This window comes from Motacilla alba, chromosome 1, assembly GCF_015832195.1.
Source record: "Motacilla alba alba isolate MOTALB_02 chromosome 1, Motacilla_alba_V1.0_pri, whole genome shotgun sequence".
Taxonomy (NCBI): domain Eukaryota; kingdom Metazoa; phylum Chordata; class Aves; order Passeriformes; family Motacillidae; genus Motacilla; species Motacilla alba.
In genome coordinates this window covers 86449506-86469048 of record NC_052016.1, presented here as the reverse complement: position 1 = coordinate 86469048, position 19543 = coordinate 86449506, and the positions used below count along the sequence as shown (strand labels likewise).

At 36.0% G+C, this 19543-nt stretch overlaps 1 protein-coding gene across 2 annotated transcripts in view; it reads right to left on the bottom strand.

The window, feature by feature from the left end:
• The window catches only part of ITGBL1 (integrin subunit beta like 1), a 130217-nt gene that overhangs the window by 75462 nt on the left and 35212 nt on the right, over positions 1-19543 (bottom strand). The gene's annotated exons all lie outside the window — the stretch shown is intronic.

The window sequence follows — 19543 nt, the reverse complement described above, 5'->3', positions numbered from 1 at the left end:
TTATCTGAACTTCTGTAGAGCATTAGACACAGTCACTCACAACATCCTTCTCTAAACTGGAGAGAGATGGATTTGATGGGTGAACTGGGACTTGGTGCACAAGGACTTGGTTGGGTGGTCACATTGAGGGTCCTAGAGGACACCAATGACAGGTGGAATCCCTCAGGGATCTGTACTGCGACCAGTGTTATAGATCATCTTCTTAATGACACAGACAAAGGGATCAAGTGTACCCTCAGCAAATTTGGAGATGTCACCAAGCTGAGTGGTGCAGCTGACACCCCTGAAGGATGTGATGCCATCCAGAGGGACATGGACAGGTTCGAGAAGAAGGTCCCTTGGAATCCCATGTGGATTAACAAGAGCAAGAGCAAGGTGCTGCACCTGGGCTGGCGCAACCCCCAGTATCGTCACAGGCTGGGGGATGAACAGACCAGGAGCTGCCCTGCCCAGAAGGACTTGGGGGAGCTGGTGGATGAGAGGCTGGAAAATTTTCACTATTTATCTCGCATACAAAGTATCACTTTTTACACCAACTTCCAGGAGCAAACTTTTAGTACTTCATTTTTTAGCATTCCTATAAAATTTTAGGTAGTAAACAGAAAAACAATTGCATCTCTTTTAAAACAGAGAATTAAATTTTAAAATAAATATATTTTGAATCTATGTATCTGATTTACATAATATTCCCATCCTATCACTGCATCTTAAAACCAGAATCTAATTGCAGTCTATTTTAAATGCATCTGTTCCTCTGGTTAGAGTCAACTGCCTGAAAAATACAAGCCCAGTCTGCTACCAGTAAGAAGGAGTTTAAATAACTATTGCAAATGAAAATTTTAATTAGAAAAAAATTATTTTGTTGCTCAAGAAAACTTTGCTTGCATTCCAACATGGTCCTAAGACAAGATACAGTTCAATAGCTGCAAAAAACATAAACCAAAAACATAAGAGAACATGCTAGTTCTTGTTTCAAAACATGGGTTGCCATCTTAAAAATTGCTGAATAACTCTCAATTGGTAAAGTAAAAGGGAAAAAAAAGGATATAAAATACAGAATAAAAACCTACTCTAGTGACTACTCTGCTTCACTGACAGACAACAGCATAAAGCCATTCCAGAAAGTGCTGGTAAATTCTAGGGTAGCTTACAAAAAAAGTAAAGAAAAAAACATAACCCTTTTCCTTCCTTTAAAGGATTGCTTGTCACTATGACTTTGCATTCTCTATGTTAGACACTCTTGTGATTTAACAATTTGATGTCTGCTGGTGAAGAAAAGATAGTCTAATAAAAGTAGGACTCATTTTCCCATTCCCATGTCTAAATGACAGAGTAAGGCAGAAACCACTCTGTATCAATTACTACCAACGGTCCAGCAGCACTAACCTCTCTCAGTTAGAGATGCACTAGTCTAACACAAGGTGCACAAAGGAAATAAATAACTTCACTTAAAATGCAACACAGTTTGCTGAAAGAAAATTATTAAAATATTTTCATGAGAGAGGTTATACAGAGGAGTTGTTTAACAAGAAAACACAAAAATCCACTGACATTAATAAAACTTTGAGAAGGAATGGAAGATCATTTGCATGCAACTGAAAGAAACTGAGGAATCCAACTAATATGAATTTTTAGGATTGCACACATGATTTTCACCTTTACTATCCCTTAAAATATATTAATTTTGCCATTTGGATTTTTTTTAACTGTAAAACAATGGCAATATTCTGTCTCACCCAAAAATGTGGGTGAAAGGTCTGTATTGAAGTGTAGAAGGCCATAACTGCCTGCAAGAACTTGTATACCTCGCTGCATCTTCCCTGTCACAGGGATGATGCCACTGATCTGCAAGTCAGTTAGGAACAGTAATCCCCTTCTTGCTTATTTCCCACACCCACATGTACCAATAGTATTGCCCTCCTCATGACAAAAATAATGATGTGATGAAATATAAACCAAGTATGTGATAAACTGTAAGAAAATTAGGGAAAGCACAGAAGTTCATTACTGGGTAAGATAAAAAAACCCTTCCATTTTAGAAAGGTTTTTGTAGGTTCCCATTTGTTGTGTATAAATTTCTGCATTATTTAGAAAGCAAATAATGTTATGAAGTAGTAAATAAGGAGTAATTATCACTATGAAAGCTATGAGGTGAGATTGTAACTTGCCATAAAAAAATTTTAGCAATAAAGGGTAGACCCAGTTATTTGAGGATGTGACACAGAGGATGAGAAAAGTGAAGTATAAGACCTCACTAAATAGTTGGTCAAGAAAGCTGTATCTCAAAGTGATGACACATTCACTCAATTCCTTAAAAAAATAACTGTAACACAAATAAATCAGAACATCACTAAAAAACATCATCAACAACAACATAAAAACAAACAAACAAAACAGCAAGAAAACAAGGAAATAAGGAAGACTCAAGAAAATGCAGTAATTCCTTTAAGAAAAAGACTGTCTGAGGACTGTGAAAAACTTGCAGCTTCAAACATTGGGAGAAACATTTTATAACAAAGGGCTCAATTTCTAACTAGATGAGCAGTCACCTCAGAGAGTATATCTGGACATACAGAAAGCTTTTAGGGTGGAATATAAAATTAATATGCTAGGAAAACTGTCAGATGTCAGAAAATATATGAAGAAAGTGAGAACAGAAAATGTTAGCCAGGGTCAGATCTTGCAAAATTTCAAGTACTAAAATGTACTTTCATCATCCAAATAAAAAGGAAACAGGAAAAAGAGTGGCTTCACCAAGCAGCAAAATCCAGTTAAGATTAAAGAAAATTTACAGGCAGTCCAAAACAAAACTAATATGGGGATGTTGACTACCAGTATCAAATGCAGTGTGGCTAATGACTTGCTCTCTGGAAATGAAAATTACTCATCTAAGATGAGAAGAAAACAAAGACATAAAACCATTTTTAAGGAAGTGTCAGGACCAAGAGGGCAAGACCCCATAACTTCCATTTGAGCGTACTTAAAATACTTGTACATGAAAGGGCAGTTCAGCAACAAAGACTATTAATGAATCTATCAGGCTGGCAATCAAGTGTCTGAAAAATAAAACCTAGCTTTTACTTCTTTTAGGCAAAAGGAGTGTACATGACCCAGACAACATTAAAAAAATGCCTGTTACTTCATGAGCTGTGCCAGGATTTGAAATAAACTATGAAGCATTGCAAAGCTACGGACACTGAAGTAATGAAAGTGGAATATAATGAGTAACAGCTTTACCCCAAAATAGATTATCATTATGCCAAAATAACCTGGCATATCTCTTTTGAGATAATGAATATTGTAAGAAAAGGAACATAGGAAATCCATGTGATAGGATCATATGTGTTGGACACAATGCTGCCCATGAAAGGAAAAAATATTCTCTTTTGAGATAATGAATATTGTAAGAAAAGGAACATAGGAAATCCATGTGATAGGATCATATGTGTTGGACACAATGCTGCCCATGAAAGGAAAAAATATTCTGGACAAAATGCTCTAGAAATGCTAAAGAATCACAACATAGTTTAAAGGAAGGAAACAACATTAGGACAAAAAGGCATATTACTGGAATAGAAGATGTTTGGCTATGTTTCAAATTATGTTTTTGGAACTCTGTGTGTTTTACTGATACTGATAAAGAAATTCAGATAATACAAACAACATCTGGCAATAACAAACCTGTAAATCCTCACTACAGAGGTGAAGATGAAAGATCATACAAAAATAACTGGACTGACAACCTGAAGGACTGAAGTAGTAAAAGTGGGTTGATTCTAGAAATACAAGCACAGATTACACACTAGGGCCAAGGAAATTATGTTACAGGCTAATACCTCCCCAGCTGGAAACAACAGGGAGAATGTGACTGCGTATTGACATCAGAAACATGGTGTGACTAAGCCTTCAGCTGACAAGTGTCTGAGATGTACCCAGTGAGGATATATCACTGGGGACAGGAAGTGATAACAAATCTGCATTTGAAATTATTCACACAGTGTATGGGATATGGTCCTGAGCCCAGTTAATCCTTGAAAACTGCCTTTACATCTCTAAACCTTGCAAGACTAAGTCACGTTATCCAGGGAAAACATTTGCAGAATTTTAGCCACTTGCAAAGTTATAACTGGTTGGGAATTAAACCATCTGAGCAGAAAGATGGTAGTTTAAACCACAAACATTTGGCTCTGATCACATTTCTGCTTAAACCCTTGACCTCAACCTAACTGGATTCTAAAAGTATTTTTCTACTATATATTTGCATGCCTACAGATCCAAGAGCAAAGATACAAAGGTAAAATCTCTGATAAAAAGTTCTGAATCCACATCTGTATTGCAAATATTGAGGGCATCGATTTGGAAGCCTGCTTTTGCTGAGCTCTGTGTGTAATCCATCATGAGAGACAGGCACTTCTGCAGAGTGACTCAGGTCCTGTGTGGGCTGAACAGACCTCAGAGGTTGTCTCTCTTTTTTCACTAAACTTCTGGGAAGCTGGGACTTTGGAGTTTGATGCATCATTAGATAGCTTTGCATGCAAACACAGATCATTCACTTATGTTCTTTTGCTTCACTTATCTATACAATATTCAATGTCAGGGTTTAAATATTCTGACATATTTTGAATAAAAAAGGAGGATGATGTCAGCTTAGGTACAGGTTGAACTGCATCGCTTTACAAAAACATTTCTATTAAATAATTATTGGATGGACCAGAAACTAAGTTGGAACATTGCTTTCATTTTTACGTGTTTGCAGAAACTGCAGCATTCATCAGTACTATTGGGGATTTTGTGCATCTTACTGGAAAAGATTCTCTCCACCTTTGTGCCAGTTTTCTTTAATTTTTTTTTATTACATACTGGTGTTCACTGTGACTGAAATTTGCTACATCCTTGTGCTTAAACTTTCCATAGGCAATGAAATCAGTCAAAACAAACTACTTGGTTTGTCACCTCCCATGCTCTTGCTAAGAGCATGTGTGAAAATATGCATGTTTATCTGCCATGACTATGTTTTCTACAGAGCAGTGGTGGGGCACAAAAATGTAGACTCCTTAACAGAAAGAAAAAAATAAGAATGATGAAGAAAAAATAAGTCTCGATGTTAAGACCTCGAATTGAAGAAAAGGTGACTAGGTTCAACTCCTGTATCTTTCATTTTCTGGATAACCTCTACCACACAAAAACATCACCAGGAGTCCAAGTGATGAGCTTGAAAACTCTTCTTTATAAAGCAAATATTGATAATTGATTTTGTCATAGAAATTTCGGTAACGATAAACATCTTGGTACTTCAGAGCTTTCAGATGTTATGTATGACTAGAGGTAGCTAGTTTAAAAACAAACAAACAGCCCAATGAGGCAACAGGCTACCTTTGAAATTACAGTCACCATTTTTCTCAGCAAGATGAATAGAGCCCTCCCTGTCTAGAAGGAATTGTGAAACTATGGTCACGTGATTATTGAACTGCCAAAGCTTTTAAATAAATTCTTGGCTCATTGAGTAAACACAACTGGAAATACTGCCTTTGGAATAATATCTATTTATGTGGTTGTGCCACATAAATTAGTTATAGGAAAGTAACCCTCACATCAAAAGATGTGTCCTACTTGAGCGTGAAGATCCAGGCTGTTTGGCCAGACACTAAAATGCACTCACATGTCCTTGCTGCCACATGTTTGATAGCTAAAGCCCAATTATTCTATGTAAGAACACAATAGAGGGCAGTTCTCATTTTAAAAGTGCAATGGAATCAATTTTATACAGGCAGGTGAGATGCTTATGCTAAGATAAGGATTTCTCTCTCAAGCATGAAGCTAGTCATCAGAAGAAAATCAGCAGCTGGAATGGTAAATGAATTGGGCATATTACTATGCATTTTTAGCAACTCCGGAATGATTTCTGAAATGCTTTCTAAATCTGAAAAAATCAATTCATTAAATGGGTGAAGATATATGAAGATTTTTTTGTTATGGATTCCACATTCCAACTGGAATATTAGATAGGAAGGATAATTGAATTGTAAGAGTAGAAAATTTTGGAAAAAAATTAAAACATTGTTCTGCACTTTCAACCTAGACCAGCACAATGAGAATGTTTTTAATATTTCTTTCCAAATGGATAACTTTCTTTCCAGTAGTTAGTGAAATAGATTGTGCTACTTTACACCAATGAAAAGCTAGTGAAAACATTTCAGATTACACTAAAATAGGATTTGCAAAATGGGCTATTCTATTTAACTGTATTTGAGATTCTCAATAACTGTGACTTGAACTCAGATGAAGCATTTCTCTGTATCTCCTCTTTCAGAATTATTACAGTTGCAGTTTTATGGGGGAATAAATAAGAAGAAGCTGGTATTATCATTTTTTTCTCCATCTCGGTATGTTTAATTAATCTCTTTTTAGGGTTGGGGTCCTGGTTGTCTATGCTGCATTGCCTCCAACAAAAGCCAGGTCTTCTGGACACTGGGGTTTTCACAAGAATACTGCCTCCTTCTTCACGTTACAACCACTTGTTATTCTCCGTGTGCTGATAGGATGAGGTTAAACTATGGATTGACTAAGGGGACTGGCTGGAATTTAGAAAGAATGCTCAAAAAATCCAGGGAGAAATTTCAAGGGGAAAGCAGCCTGGTTATAATAGAACATCTCAAGCCAATTCTGTCACTGAAGCTCCTTTATCAACAAGCCACAGTCCTGATAAGAATTTCATCAGAGATTTTAAAAGCAACACAGTAGGCCCAGAGACCTTTAAGGATGAAAAGAAATTTGACCTCATTTATTTCTCAAAAGGCTATTAAAAATGAAAATAAAACCCACCACATTGGAATTTAGCTGCTCTCACATTAAACAAATTTATTCACGTTTATTTACAATGTCCCAATCTCGGAGTAGCTCAAAGAGACAAAACCACTGAGCACTGGGCTGTAGGGAGCCTGAGAGGCTGAGTGACACTGACAAGTGGTCTGTAGCACACAAGGTCTGTAGCACAGTTTGCCCCTCAGTGCTCTGCAGTGATTGGATTACCCATGCACATTTAAGTTTATCTGAAATGGATTTTCAGAGTTAAAATGAAAACTGATGACAAACCATCTATATCCAGTTATTAGTGGAAGCATTTTGACAATGAAAACATCATAAATGCTGTTAAATGAAAACTCCAACAGAGGTATGGACTGAAGCCTAAGCAATGACTTTAGGTACTTCCTATGGGAAAGCAAAAAAAATTCCACCTGCACTTGTGCCATGTGTTGCAGGGATCACTTAGAACAGTGTTTTAGTAAACAAATATCAAATAGTGTTCTAAAATGAAAAAATCAATCAGAACCTACATTAAAATAGAGAAAAATTACCAGAGATAGGTGTGAGAGCATGACTACTGATGGTATTTAATTTTCAGGTTATCAATCAACTAGACACAGTGGCTATTTCTATTATACATACTCTAAAGTATTTACAGCAATAACATGTTTCATGTTGACTTGTGTCAATGTGAGTTCAGAAGTTTACAAATCTTCTGATCATCTCTGAATACAAGTTGTGCAAAAGAGCTGATTTAAAAGTGGTATTGCTAAATTTGGAGATAAAACGTATTAGCATTTGCAGAAGAGTATTTTAAGAAAACACTTAAAATTTAAATCAGCATCATAAAGGACACATATAAGATAAATACATTAATAAGAATCTATGTATCAGATCAAACAACACCTTAAAATCAGTATCTTTAGAAATTAAAACAGACTAGAAAATTAAACTGAAATTTCAAAAAAATTAAAATACAATTTAAAAATTGCTGCCCCCTAGAAACTATGAATACTCTCCACTACTGAGACTATAGTTATCTTTCTCTACCCAAAGAGGTCATCATGAATGATTTTACTTAGTCTTGGAATTTAAAACTATTTTTACTGACAATTGCAATTCCACTGACAAGATTAGAAACAAAAGTAATGCTTATAAAAGATTTTTATTGCATGAATTGGTCATAGTACTTTTTTTAATATACGCTACTCTAATCTTATATTTCAGAATTTCAGAGCAACTGTTTCTGAAAGAGGCGAGGAAGGATTTTCACTCTTTTACATAGCTTATTATTCTATATAAATTTTTAATTTTTTTCCCTCTCAAATATCTGTCTCAGCAAGAAACAGATACAGGTGAGATTGTCTCCGATGCTCTTAGAATTTCTCTTTGTGTCAGGTTATACAATTGTGTAGCTCTTTTTATGTCTCCATCCTGCTTCTGCTTAATTGCCTACCAAAGTATTAGAAACTAATGTTTTCAGCAAATAAATACCAAAAAAAGCATAATGTGTAATAATTCTTTTCAATATCAAAGAATTCCAGATGACATTAAAGAAAGGTTTTGGAAGTTAATTTCATGGAAATTCTAAAATATTTTTTCATCATTGTTTAGAATGAGCAAGAGATAAAAGTTTTCCAAACATTTCTACTCCAATTACATTGTTTCCAGTTGCAACTTTTGGCAAGGGTAATACATAGTTTAATCACTCTTAGGTATTTCTGAGACCAAATGGTCTTTCCCACAGCTTGAGTCTTTTACTTGAAGTGTACATAAACCCCACAGTTGTATTTGTAAAAAAACCCCTATGTGTTTCATTACTACACATGTGTACTTAGAATCAAAAAGTTTGTGCCTATCCGTACAAACACATACCTCAAGAATCAAAGACCACAGATATTTTTCCTCTACCTGTAGTAAGAGTGTCCAAAATACAAGCATAAGTTTCACTGCTGATCAGTGACATCTCTTTTCTCCACTTGGCTATGGATTCATATTCCCTGTAAAGTGAACGAACTCACATTTAATAAAAATCAATTGAATGTTTTGAATGATAAAAATGAAGGAAAGCAACACTCAGCTGAACCAGCTCCAGTTTGTTATCCTGGAGGTGGCACAAGTTGATATCATTTTAAATGTGACTCATGCTGTTTAGACAGATGATATAAATATCTCAGAGAGACAGAGATAAATTAGTTTTAACCATCAAAACAGTCTAGAGTCAAGGTTTCCATTAATAATTCAATTTTTCTGTGAAAGATTTCCTACTTATTTTTAACCAAATGGTTTCTCTTTTTTTTTGAAGATCAAAAATAATCAACTTTTAAGTAAGAAGATCTTTAAATAGGCAGAGTAACTATTCTTTAGCTTTTTTAGACAACTGCTTTTCCATATGTTACTGTCCCAGAGTAGACTTTTGCACAGATATTGCACATGTCAAACAAAATTATACCTGAGAGATGAACAACTCCTTTCCCTGAGATAACTTTCATAGAAATTACCTCTTGTGGGATGGGGGGGAGAACTGGAATGGTAAAAGTGAGAAAACTCGTGGGTTGAGGTAAAGACTGTTTAATAGGTAAAGTAAAAGCTGTGCACACAAACAAGGCAAAACAAGGATGTCATTCCCTACTTCCTATTGGCAGGCAGGTGTTCAGCCATCCTCAGGAAAGCTGCTCTGCATTACACATGACGGTGATTTGGAAAGAGAAATGCCACCACTCTGAACACCCTCCTTCCCCAAGCTTTATATGCTGAGCATGATGCCATATGGGATATGCCCACGATCAGCTGGAATCTACTGTCCTGGCTGTGTCCCCTCCCAGCTCCTTGTGCACCCCCAGCCTGATCACTGGTGGGGTGAGAGGCAGAAAAGGCCTTGACTCCGTGCAAGCACAGAAAGATCCTCTGTGTTGTCAACACTGTTTCCAGCACAGATATGAAACACAGCCACATACCAACTACTTAAGGGAAATCATCTGCACAAAAACAAAAAAGCCAGTACAACCCCAATTCCTGAGTCCAGTCAATCTGGTGTGTGCTTCAGGTTGACTAACAAACATTGTGCCAGATACCTTTCACTGGCTCCTTCCAGGTCTGTGGCTACACATAACCTTTTAGGCTCTGTAAGTTTAAAAGAGAGGAACCAAACCTGACTGAAGGACAATTTCTGACTCCCTGTGAGATTAAAAATATCACATCCTCCTATGAAAAACCCACAAACACTGCAAGTTTTTTGGGTTTTTTTGTTGTTTTTTTTTTTTAAAGGGCACATAAATTTGTTAAAAACTGTGCCTCCAAATGCCAGGGTCATTAGTACTGAAGATATAGCTAAAGATGGTAGGGCTAAAATATACCTCGCTAAATACAAACCAAATGTTACCCATGTATCAGATCACTGAGGAGAAAAAAATAAATCAGAAAGTTATTTAGGAGTAAAGCTATGTTATACACATTGCACATTCAAAATGAATGCAGCTGGTACTGCAGTTTATGTCAAGCACAGGTTAACACCAAAAACTTGCTTTAAGGACCGTCTGAGCTCAGATTAGCTGTATGACATTTAACTTGCTACATATGAAATAAGTGGCCACCTGTGTGGCTTTGCCTTTTTCTTAAAGTTCTCATGTGAACATCCTTTTGTTTGACTGTCAAAATGACCCCCAATGGTTACCTCTGAGAATATCCTGTAAGAGGTGTGAAGGCCACCACACTGGTGAACCTCAGCGCAGACAGAATTCAGGCAGCCTGACATGCCTTGATTAGAAGTCCTTCTGATGCTGCATAACTTAAAGAAATATAAGGTTATCTGTTCTATTTGTTTTTGTCCTTCTTGTGTTATCTCAAATTAAAGATACCAATAAAAGCTATTTTAAACACCTTATGGAGTTTGAGAGCCTTTATTACAAGGATTAACAACAAACTCTAGCACGGGTGTGCTACAATTCTCTTGAGCATTCCCTAACAAACTCCCAGACATTCTACCATTTCTGGTTCTCTGCTGGGTAACAAAGTCCATGTTAAACATGCAAGTTACAGAAATATTACATGGAACAAGCCAGCTGGGTAAAACAGCTCCAAAGAGTACAAAAGCGAGTCAAGTACTATTTGCAGCATGGCAAACCTAGTGGCCAAAGGGTCACAAGCACAAGCCTGGCACAAACCTGAGCTGCACACAGGAGAACCTACACCTAATGAAAGCAAATGCACTGAACAAGGCCTGTTTGATGGCCATGTAGCCAACACTGAGTCAGAAGCTAAAAACTTTATGCTGTATCTCCTTTGCATTGTGAGCTGGAAAGCAGAAAAGGGGACATACCCTCACAAAACAACTACAAGACCCCTACAAAGACTACACTAAAAAGAAATCTATCAGCATCATGAAAGTTGTTGTTATTCAGTAATTGTGCTTAAGAAATGACTGACTGGTGATCCAAAGACTTCAATTTTCAAACCCAGGATCTCCTAGATGCACCTTCTTCTCTGAAATAATTATATTGTCTTATGTCTTAAAGATAGTAATATTTTTTATCAAAGTTGTATATGCTTTACAAAACAATTTAGCCATAATTGCATGATAAATATAACTAGCTAATTGAAATGGATAATTTTATTTAATGGTTTTAAAATGGTGTTTTTACATATGTAGGAAATTAAGGGATTGCAAATTCCTCCTATAGCTCAAGATCATAAATATAATTAAGCACATTCTTTAGAATCGTGTCTGATAGGAAATCTGGCCCCTTTCTCTTCAAAACAATGAAGGTATACGTGACACAGAAAACAGAAATGGGAAACAGCAGCTTGTCACAGATTTAAATTGTTAAATACCACCTAGTAATCCCTGAAATTGAGTCACTAATGTTTCCAAAATGTCTTTTGCTACCATATGGGGAATGCTCATTACAAAATAAGAGGTGTATAAAACCAGAGTATTTAGGCTTGCACTAACATTTAAAAACAAACTGAGCATTGCACATAGTTTTAATAGACCATTAGTAGAGGAAAAAGCATGGGTGCCCCAAAATCTCGTTTTAGAAAGTTTTGAAAATATCTGACACATATAAGGGTTATACCTCAACATTCCAATGAAGATCATGGATCAAAAATTAAATACAATTCTGAGTAAAGTTGTGCCCACATTTATCTCCTGCCAAATGCTGAACAAATGTTTCTCAGTATTTGTTTTGGCTATACTCTTCCCCCACTGCACAGCTAGGTCCTAGGGCTTTCTTCCCTTGCTTTTTGAATACTAATCATCTCTCAACACTAAAATTTTCCCCTATGCTTTTAGAAAAGGTAAATATTTGAAGTTTTAACCTGTTCAGAGATTGTGGTGTTTTCTTTATCAGTTTCTAGAAGAACCTGAAGTTCAGCAAAACAAAGATGGATCTTGCTTCCTAGAACATGCCTCAGCTTGATAGCTTTTCTACAGTCCAGCCAAACCACCTGCAGCACCTGTTGTTATCACATTCTTCAAAGTAAAGACTTAGCAATTTACCTAGCTGTGCACTGGCTGCTCAGTGAAATTAAATAGACTTCACTTTCCAAAACATGGTATAGGCTATTTGAAAAATTTAACTCCTGAGATAACAGAGGCTAAAATATATTGCAATTGCAATGTCTTCAAGAAAAGGCCAGGTCTGGATTGGCAGCATCCTCACTTCTGAAAATATTCCTCATCCAGAGACTTGAGTCCGTCAGAAGGAAGGCTCAGCAAGTGGAGTAATAGGAGGATTGGTGAAGAAATCAGGCATTCAAAATAAGATTCTTTAAGAATTCATTGCACTTTCTTTACAAATAGGAAGACTGCTGGAGAGAAGAATGTGGCAGGGATGAAAAAAAGTTTACTTTTCTCCAGATGTGTCAAAGAATGATAGAATCTTATAATATTCTGAGTTGGAAGGGACTGACAAGAATCACCAAAGTCCAACTCCTGGCCCTGCACAGGAGTACCACAAGAATCACACTCTGTGCCTGAGAGCATTGTTCAAATTCTTCTTGGGCTCTGTCAGGCTGGTGCTGTGACCACTGCCCTGGGAGCCTGTCCCACTGCCCAACCACCTGGGTGAACATATTCTTCTCATATGCCCTCATACCCCTACCATCCCCTCAGGTCCTGTCACTTGTCACTGCAGACATCAGCAGCTGCCCTTGCTCTCCCCCTCATGAGGAAGGAGTAAGTGCAGTGAGGTCTCCCCTCAGTCTCCTCTTCTCCAGGCTGAAGAAACCAAATTACTTCAGCCATTCCTCATATTGATTTCCTTGATTTCCCTCCAGGCCCTTCTTTGGACACTTTCTAATAGCTTTATATAAATAAGCAATTTTAAGTAATATAATTATATAATAGATAGATAGATAGATAGATAGATAGATAGATAGATAGATAGATAGTTTATTTTGAGACAATTATGAAAGCACTACAGCCAGTGGCTCCAACAAGCAGCTTGGCTTGATTTAGAGTTTATGCCTGGAGAAGTCTTTACTAGGATATAACATATTCTTGCTTTTAGACCATTAGACATTTCCCAGGTAATGTGATAATTTTCAGAAAATTCATATATTTTGTGAAATATATATTAGAACTGATTTCTTCAGTAGCCTTTTTGAAAACTTTACATACAGTTCATGGCACCTCACGGTTCTGCACAGCACAGTCTGGAAAACAATGTAGGCATATCAGTAAGATAGAGAGGTTACTAACTTAAGTGCCTTGGGTATGTCACCATAACTGAGTGGGTGAATGTGCTCAGACCTTTCTGTAAATGGTCAGAGAACTTAGGAAAAGGTTTTTGCAGAGTAGGAGCTATTATTATATTACTTATTCTTTGCATCAAATTACTTTAAAAGCAACACGAAAAAACCTCCTTGCCCAGAGAAACAGTGAGAAAATAGCTGGCAGGTGGGAACAGATCTCCAACTGTGATAGTATGCACAGCTTACCATCCTTTTAAACAAAGAGTAATCAGCACAGTATTATACATTTTAAAACTACTAGACACTGCAATTCAGGGCAAACTGAAATTAACTCTATTTTTATTTCTTGCTTCAAAATGAATCAAGGCAATCTTCTCAATTAAAAGAACATAACAGATAGGAGGTGAACAGATTGTTTTATTTGCTTTTAAAACAGTGTTCCAGATTCTTAGTGTAAAAAGATTATTTCTAGGTGTGGGTGGTATAATTGAGCGTCTCAGTCTCTTTATGTTGTTATTCTCCTCAATGCACATTTAAATGTAGTGCTAATAAGTAATGAATTTAGAAAAAAAATCCAAACAATTAAATGACATTTTCTATTCCTTACAAAGTTTGAAGCTCAAAGTTCTGAAGTAATTTCAGGTGAAATCCTGAATTCTTTTAATTTCAGATATTTATGTATTCCTATTACCATATCATCTTAGCATATCACAATCAATTATTAGGTACTTGTGTGGACATTTATATTCACCGAAACTGTGGTGAAAAAAATTACCCAGGTTTTATAGATATGAAATAAAACATACTGGAAGATATGTAAAATAAGTGAGTTTAGCTAATGTCCCCAGGGTATTCAAGGTGATCCAGTCACTGTCTTTACACTCAGACCACAGAAGTCAGTGGGCTTGTCCCTACTCTTTGCACTGTAAATTTCCTTCTTAGAGAGTAGGTAGCCAGAAAAGAATGGAAGAGAACATACAGAATGAGTGCTGTAAGCAGAGAAGGGTATAGAAGAGACTGGCCTTATGAAGTCAATGGCAAAATTCACATTGATTTTATCACGTCTGGTTTCAATCTCTAGTTTAATCACTCTTGCTCATGACAGAGGTGTCCTGTCATCTAATGAAACCATCAGAGGATCTTCAAAAGCTCAATCACAGCAGCAAGAAAGGAAGGCTGTTCTAACAAAGGATGCTAGATACCTTTTGATAACAAATCTCTTACATGCACAGATAAAAGGGCAGATTCTCTGCCACCTTTCAAAAGATAGAACTCCTAAAAACTTTTGTTACAATAAATGAAAAAAAAAGAAGAGAAAAAAAACTCTCTAAAATTACAGATCCTGTAAACAAGACTCTCATTTCTCTTCTGAGTTTGAGATGAAGAGAATGAATATTATAAAAGACACAATAGCAAAAAAAAAAAAAAAGGAGCCAAACACTTAGGAAGTTTCACCAAGCTATCTTGATAATAGAAGAGTAATTTACTTTTTTATTCCCTAGGACCTCTACACTTTCAAAACATTTTGAGGAAGAAGGTGGGAGTAAAAGGTCTAGAAACTCTAAAAGGAGCAAGTGTGGACAGTTCAGAAATCAAGGATGAAAAAAAGCTATTTTTGCTTCCAACTGAGACACACTAATAGGAACACAACATGTACTGCACTCATAATTTTTCTGTCCATGCTGGTTATTCATGCCTCTTCAAGCTTGACATAATCACAAACCCAATCCGGCTACAGTAAGACCTTGAATCGTCAGCAAATTAAATGGTTATTATTAGAATTTTTAAAAAGAGACAAAAGAATTAACTAGGGAAAAAACCTTACTAAATTAAATAAACCCAAAAATAATGCAATTAATAACAGTTAAAATAGGACTTTGAAAAACAAGAACAAATCCAAGTGCCCCTGTTCTCCTTTTGGGGATCACAGCTTTGTTTCCCAGAGCTTCCCCAATGTGCAACACTGACTAGCTTTCATACTCTGTGGAAAATCAATTATCACAGAAATTAATAATGTCTGTTTACCATGGGTATGTTATTTGTTTTAAGAAGCAGATCAATTTGAAAGATAGATTAGGCAAGGACAACGAATTCATGCCAATACTGAAACTTATGAATATGCATTAAGTTAAGACTGACTATGATGGCTTAGACAAAAAAGAGTACATGAATGCAAGATCAACAAACTACTTTGTAAATAGTACTTAAAATTTTAAAAGCTAAGATGAACATATTTCTTCTTAATAAATTCTTTTAGTCATGGCTTGCCATAGGAAAAAAGAAAAAGATGAAAGTATAGGCTGAAAGGGGAACACAAAATATTGGATAGGGGAGGAAAGGATAGGAACCAGGTGAAAATGTCAACTGCTTGTTGTAGGGGTTAGGTTGTAGGGGTAGGCAGAGGACAGTATCAAATAGAACATGTGTAAGGAACCTAGAAGCAAATGAAGAAGAAATTAGAGTCTGAGGAAATTAAAAAAGAAACCAAGAAGAGAAAAAGAGGCAGCACCAGGTGAGTAGAAAAGATTGGGATATAATGTGGACCACAGACAATAAAACCACATGACTGAAGAGAGGATTCAGAAGAAACAAAAGATGGGAAGGTGAGAAAATATAGACAATCGTTAAACCATTTACTCAAAATAAAGAAGTGAAAGAAGAAGGAAGAAAGCAATGACATGGAAAATGCAAAGAAAAAAAATAAAAAAAAAAAAACTTGGCAGAAAGAATTAACCTTGTCAGTCAAAAGGATGAGATGTGATCACATCAAGAATCACTTCAGGCTATGCAGAAGATATTCCCAAACAGAATGCAATTTCCCTAAAGGAAATGCCTTTATAACAAGAAGAATTAACAAATCAATAGCAGAACTGTTTAATTTTCTTGCCATTAGTTCAAATTCATGTTCTCTGCAAAGAATGTGTGAATGACAATCACTGAGCAAAGCAGAATCTCATTCATATTACAGTTGCCAATCAAAGCTACAAAGCTACAATATGTATTCATCTGGGGTCTTTGGTAGATAGCTACAATATAGAGGTCCATAACAAAAAAACAAGTTAGATCATAATGAAATAAATTTTTATTTTTTATTTGAATGTAAGTTAGTCAATCTTTCTCTGTTACAAGTACTTTAAAATAAAAAAATATATAATAGCGTGATTTTCTTGGAAAAGGTGCATCTTCATAAATTTGTTATGAACACTGCTTGGTTTAATCCCAATTAGAAAGTGGATACTTTTTTAAATCTTGGAAAGGCTTTAAGATCAGACAAACAAATATAAATTATCACATGTGTTTCCAATTTCTTATACATGGCTCACCTGATTGCTTATGCAATATTCAAACACAACTTTCTCTCATCGAAAAAGACAGGTTATTGCTAGTTTTCATTGTGTCAGGAATACCCTGAAGGATGTCTTGCCTGGACCTCTCCAGTCCACCATCAAAACAAATAATCATTTCTCTTTCGCTTTGGTGTCCATGGGATGGAACAGAGATCAAGTGAATGCTGAACCTATTGAAAAGACTGACTAAATTCCTTTCCTACATCCACACCCCTCACAATGCGTATGGGCGCTGATTTTCAAGACCCTAATTTTGTGCATTACAAAGCAATTGTGTATTTTGTTAATTCCAACTGAAATCAATGTTCTTGAGAGGTGCTCGGTACATCCCAGAACAAAGCTCCCCAGAATGCTGGGATTTTTTTTCCCCACATGGGGCTGACTGCCCCCACAAGCAGCAGGGCTTACATTTTGTGGGCATAAATTATTGGTTAGGAAAAGAAGTTTACATTCATTTTAGAAATACATCACAGGCAAACTGCCTTGGAAGCAATTTAGCATTCCTACTAGTTAAACTGCCGGATTACTTCTAAGTGCTATTTGGTAGGCACATTTTGCCTAGCAACAAGTGCCAGATGTCATTCCATTTCCTGCACACAAAACAGAGGTTCATAAATTGCGTCAGGTTTAAGCATTCTGGAATTATAGCTGCTGCTCAGAATTAATTTAGTCACAAAATATCTTGCATACAAGTACGTCACACAATCTCTTTACACAGATGACCACATCTAAAGATAAACACATCTAAAGATAAACACGTGAGGGGTTTTTGGTTGGTTTTTTTTTTCTCCAAATGCTTTTGGCTTTTCATAGGGACATTTTTCAAGGGCATGTAGCAATTGGACAAGGGACAACCATTATAAACCAAAAGAGAATAGATTTAGATTAGAAATTCAGAAAAAAATCTTTACAGTGATGGCACTGGCATAGGTTGCCCAGATGTGGATGCTCCATCTTGGGAACTGTCCAGGCCAAGCAGGATGGAGCTCTGAGCAATCATATCTAGTGGAAGATGTCTTTGCCCATGGCAGGGGGGCTGGAACTCGATGATCTGGAATGTCCCTTTCAATCCAGGCCATTCTATGGTTTTGTGATATTAGCAAAAATACTTTGAATAACACATATTTAGAGTGACAAGCCAATATATTAACATACCTAGATTCCAAAGAGACTGCAACAAACAGAAAAATATTTAAAAACTTAGAATGGAAAGGAGAAAATTTGTAATACATAAATATGGCAGGGAACTAACCAAATACTAATTTTTATTGGGGTACTGAGAGTTTGAAGATAACTCTGGGTGAAAAATAGTGCCTGGTAGCAGAAACCAAAAAAACTTTAGAATGAAAAGCACAGGCAGAAAGAGTATTCCTTAATAAAGACAGGGAGTATTGATCATAAACAAAGAATTTGAAAATATTTTAGGATTAATATTCTGCATGAAAGTAGATATCTTGAAAGAATAGAGGTCTGGAAACCCCTGTAATAAAAAAGAAACTAAACCAATATTTAGAAAATATCACCTAGGTGGATATGGGGTCTGGATATTAGCCTTTGTATTAGGTAGGTGGGTGTTTAGCTCCATAGTGATTGGAATGCAAGATCATAGTGGAAAGGATACCACAGGATTTGCATGAAGTAAAAAGAAAGTTGCCCAGGTGGTGGAGAAAAATATAGGAAAAACACTCAGGAAAGAAATTTCTAAACAGAAGAGAACTGCAAGACTGTGCTCCGACTTATTACTAAGTTATCAAAAATCATTATAATTTTGTCTCCATACACAACTTTTTATCAGGCATATCATGTGGAAGCAAAGGTAGTAAAACTACCTAAAAGAATTTAAATTTATCTTTTATCCCAGATGATGCTGTGGCATTCCTCTTCAATTTAAGAGATGATACCCCCATTGGGACCTATGACAGAGCAAGATGCCGATTTTGAACAGAGTATTTCCAGATCTCTCAGGCTGGAATTTCTCATCACCAGTCAAATAATGTTAGTACTCTGAAGTTAAAAAAAAATTCCAAAGCAACAAATAAACCATATTCCCCATCCCCAGCACCCCACTAATATTTAGCCTTAAGTGTTTATTGCTCTTCAGGTAATATCTGTTTCATGATAATTTTTTATAACAAATATAAATAATAGTTTGTGATATTAATAAAGTTGATAATATAAATAAAAATAAGCACTACCAGGGAGAGTACACAATATCCCACTCAGGATTTCAATATGTGTATCTGGTGCTTAATTTCTCCATAGATGTTTAAAAGAAAGAACAGTTCATAAAGCATTGGAAGACAGAGCTAAATATTGCACATTGTTTTTCTGGCATGAAGCAAGTCATAAAGGTTACCTGGAAGTTTTTCCAATACTTTTTCAGACAAATAACTTCAAATTACGATATGTACATCCCCCCATACATATAAAATATAGGTACATATCTACCTATAAAAATAAATATACTTCAATTAGCACAAAAAAGTATACATTTGGCAAAGGTATTGCAAGAAGAATAGGAAATACCTAAAATGGAAGACTAAAACATATTTACCATTCTACATGCTGCCATAAAATGTCAAAATAATTTTTAAAGGTCTCTAAAATATATATTAGGAAAATAAGCCTCCACCACACATCAATAACGCAGAAAAATGTAGTGGGTCTGCTTAAAATTCTCTTGAAACAGAAAGTCG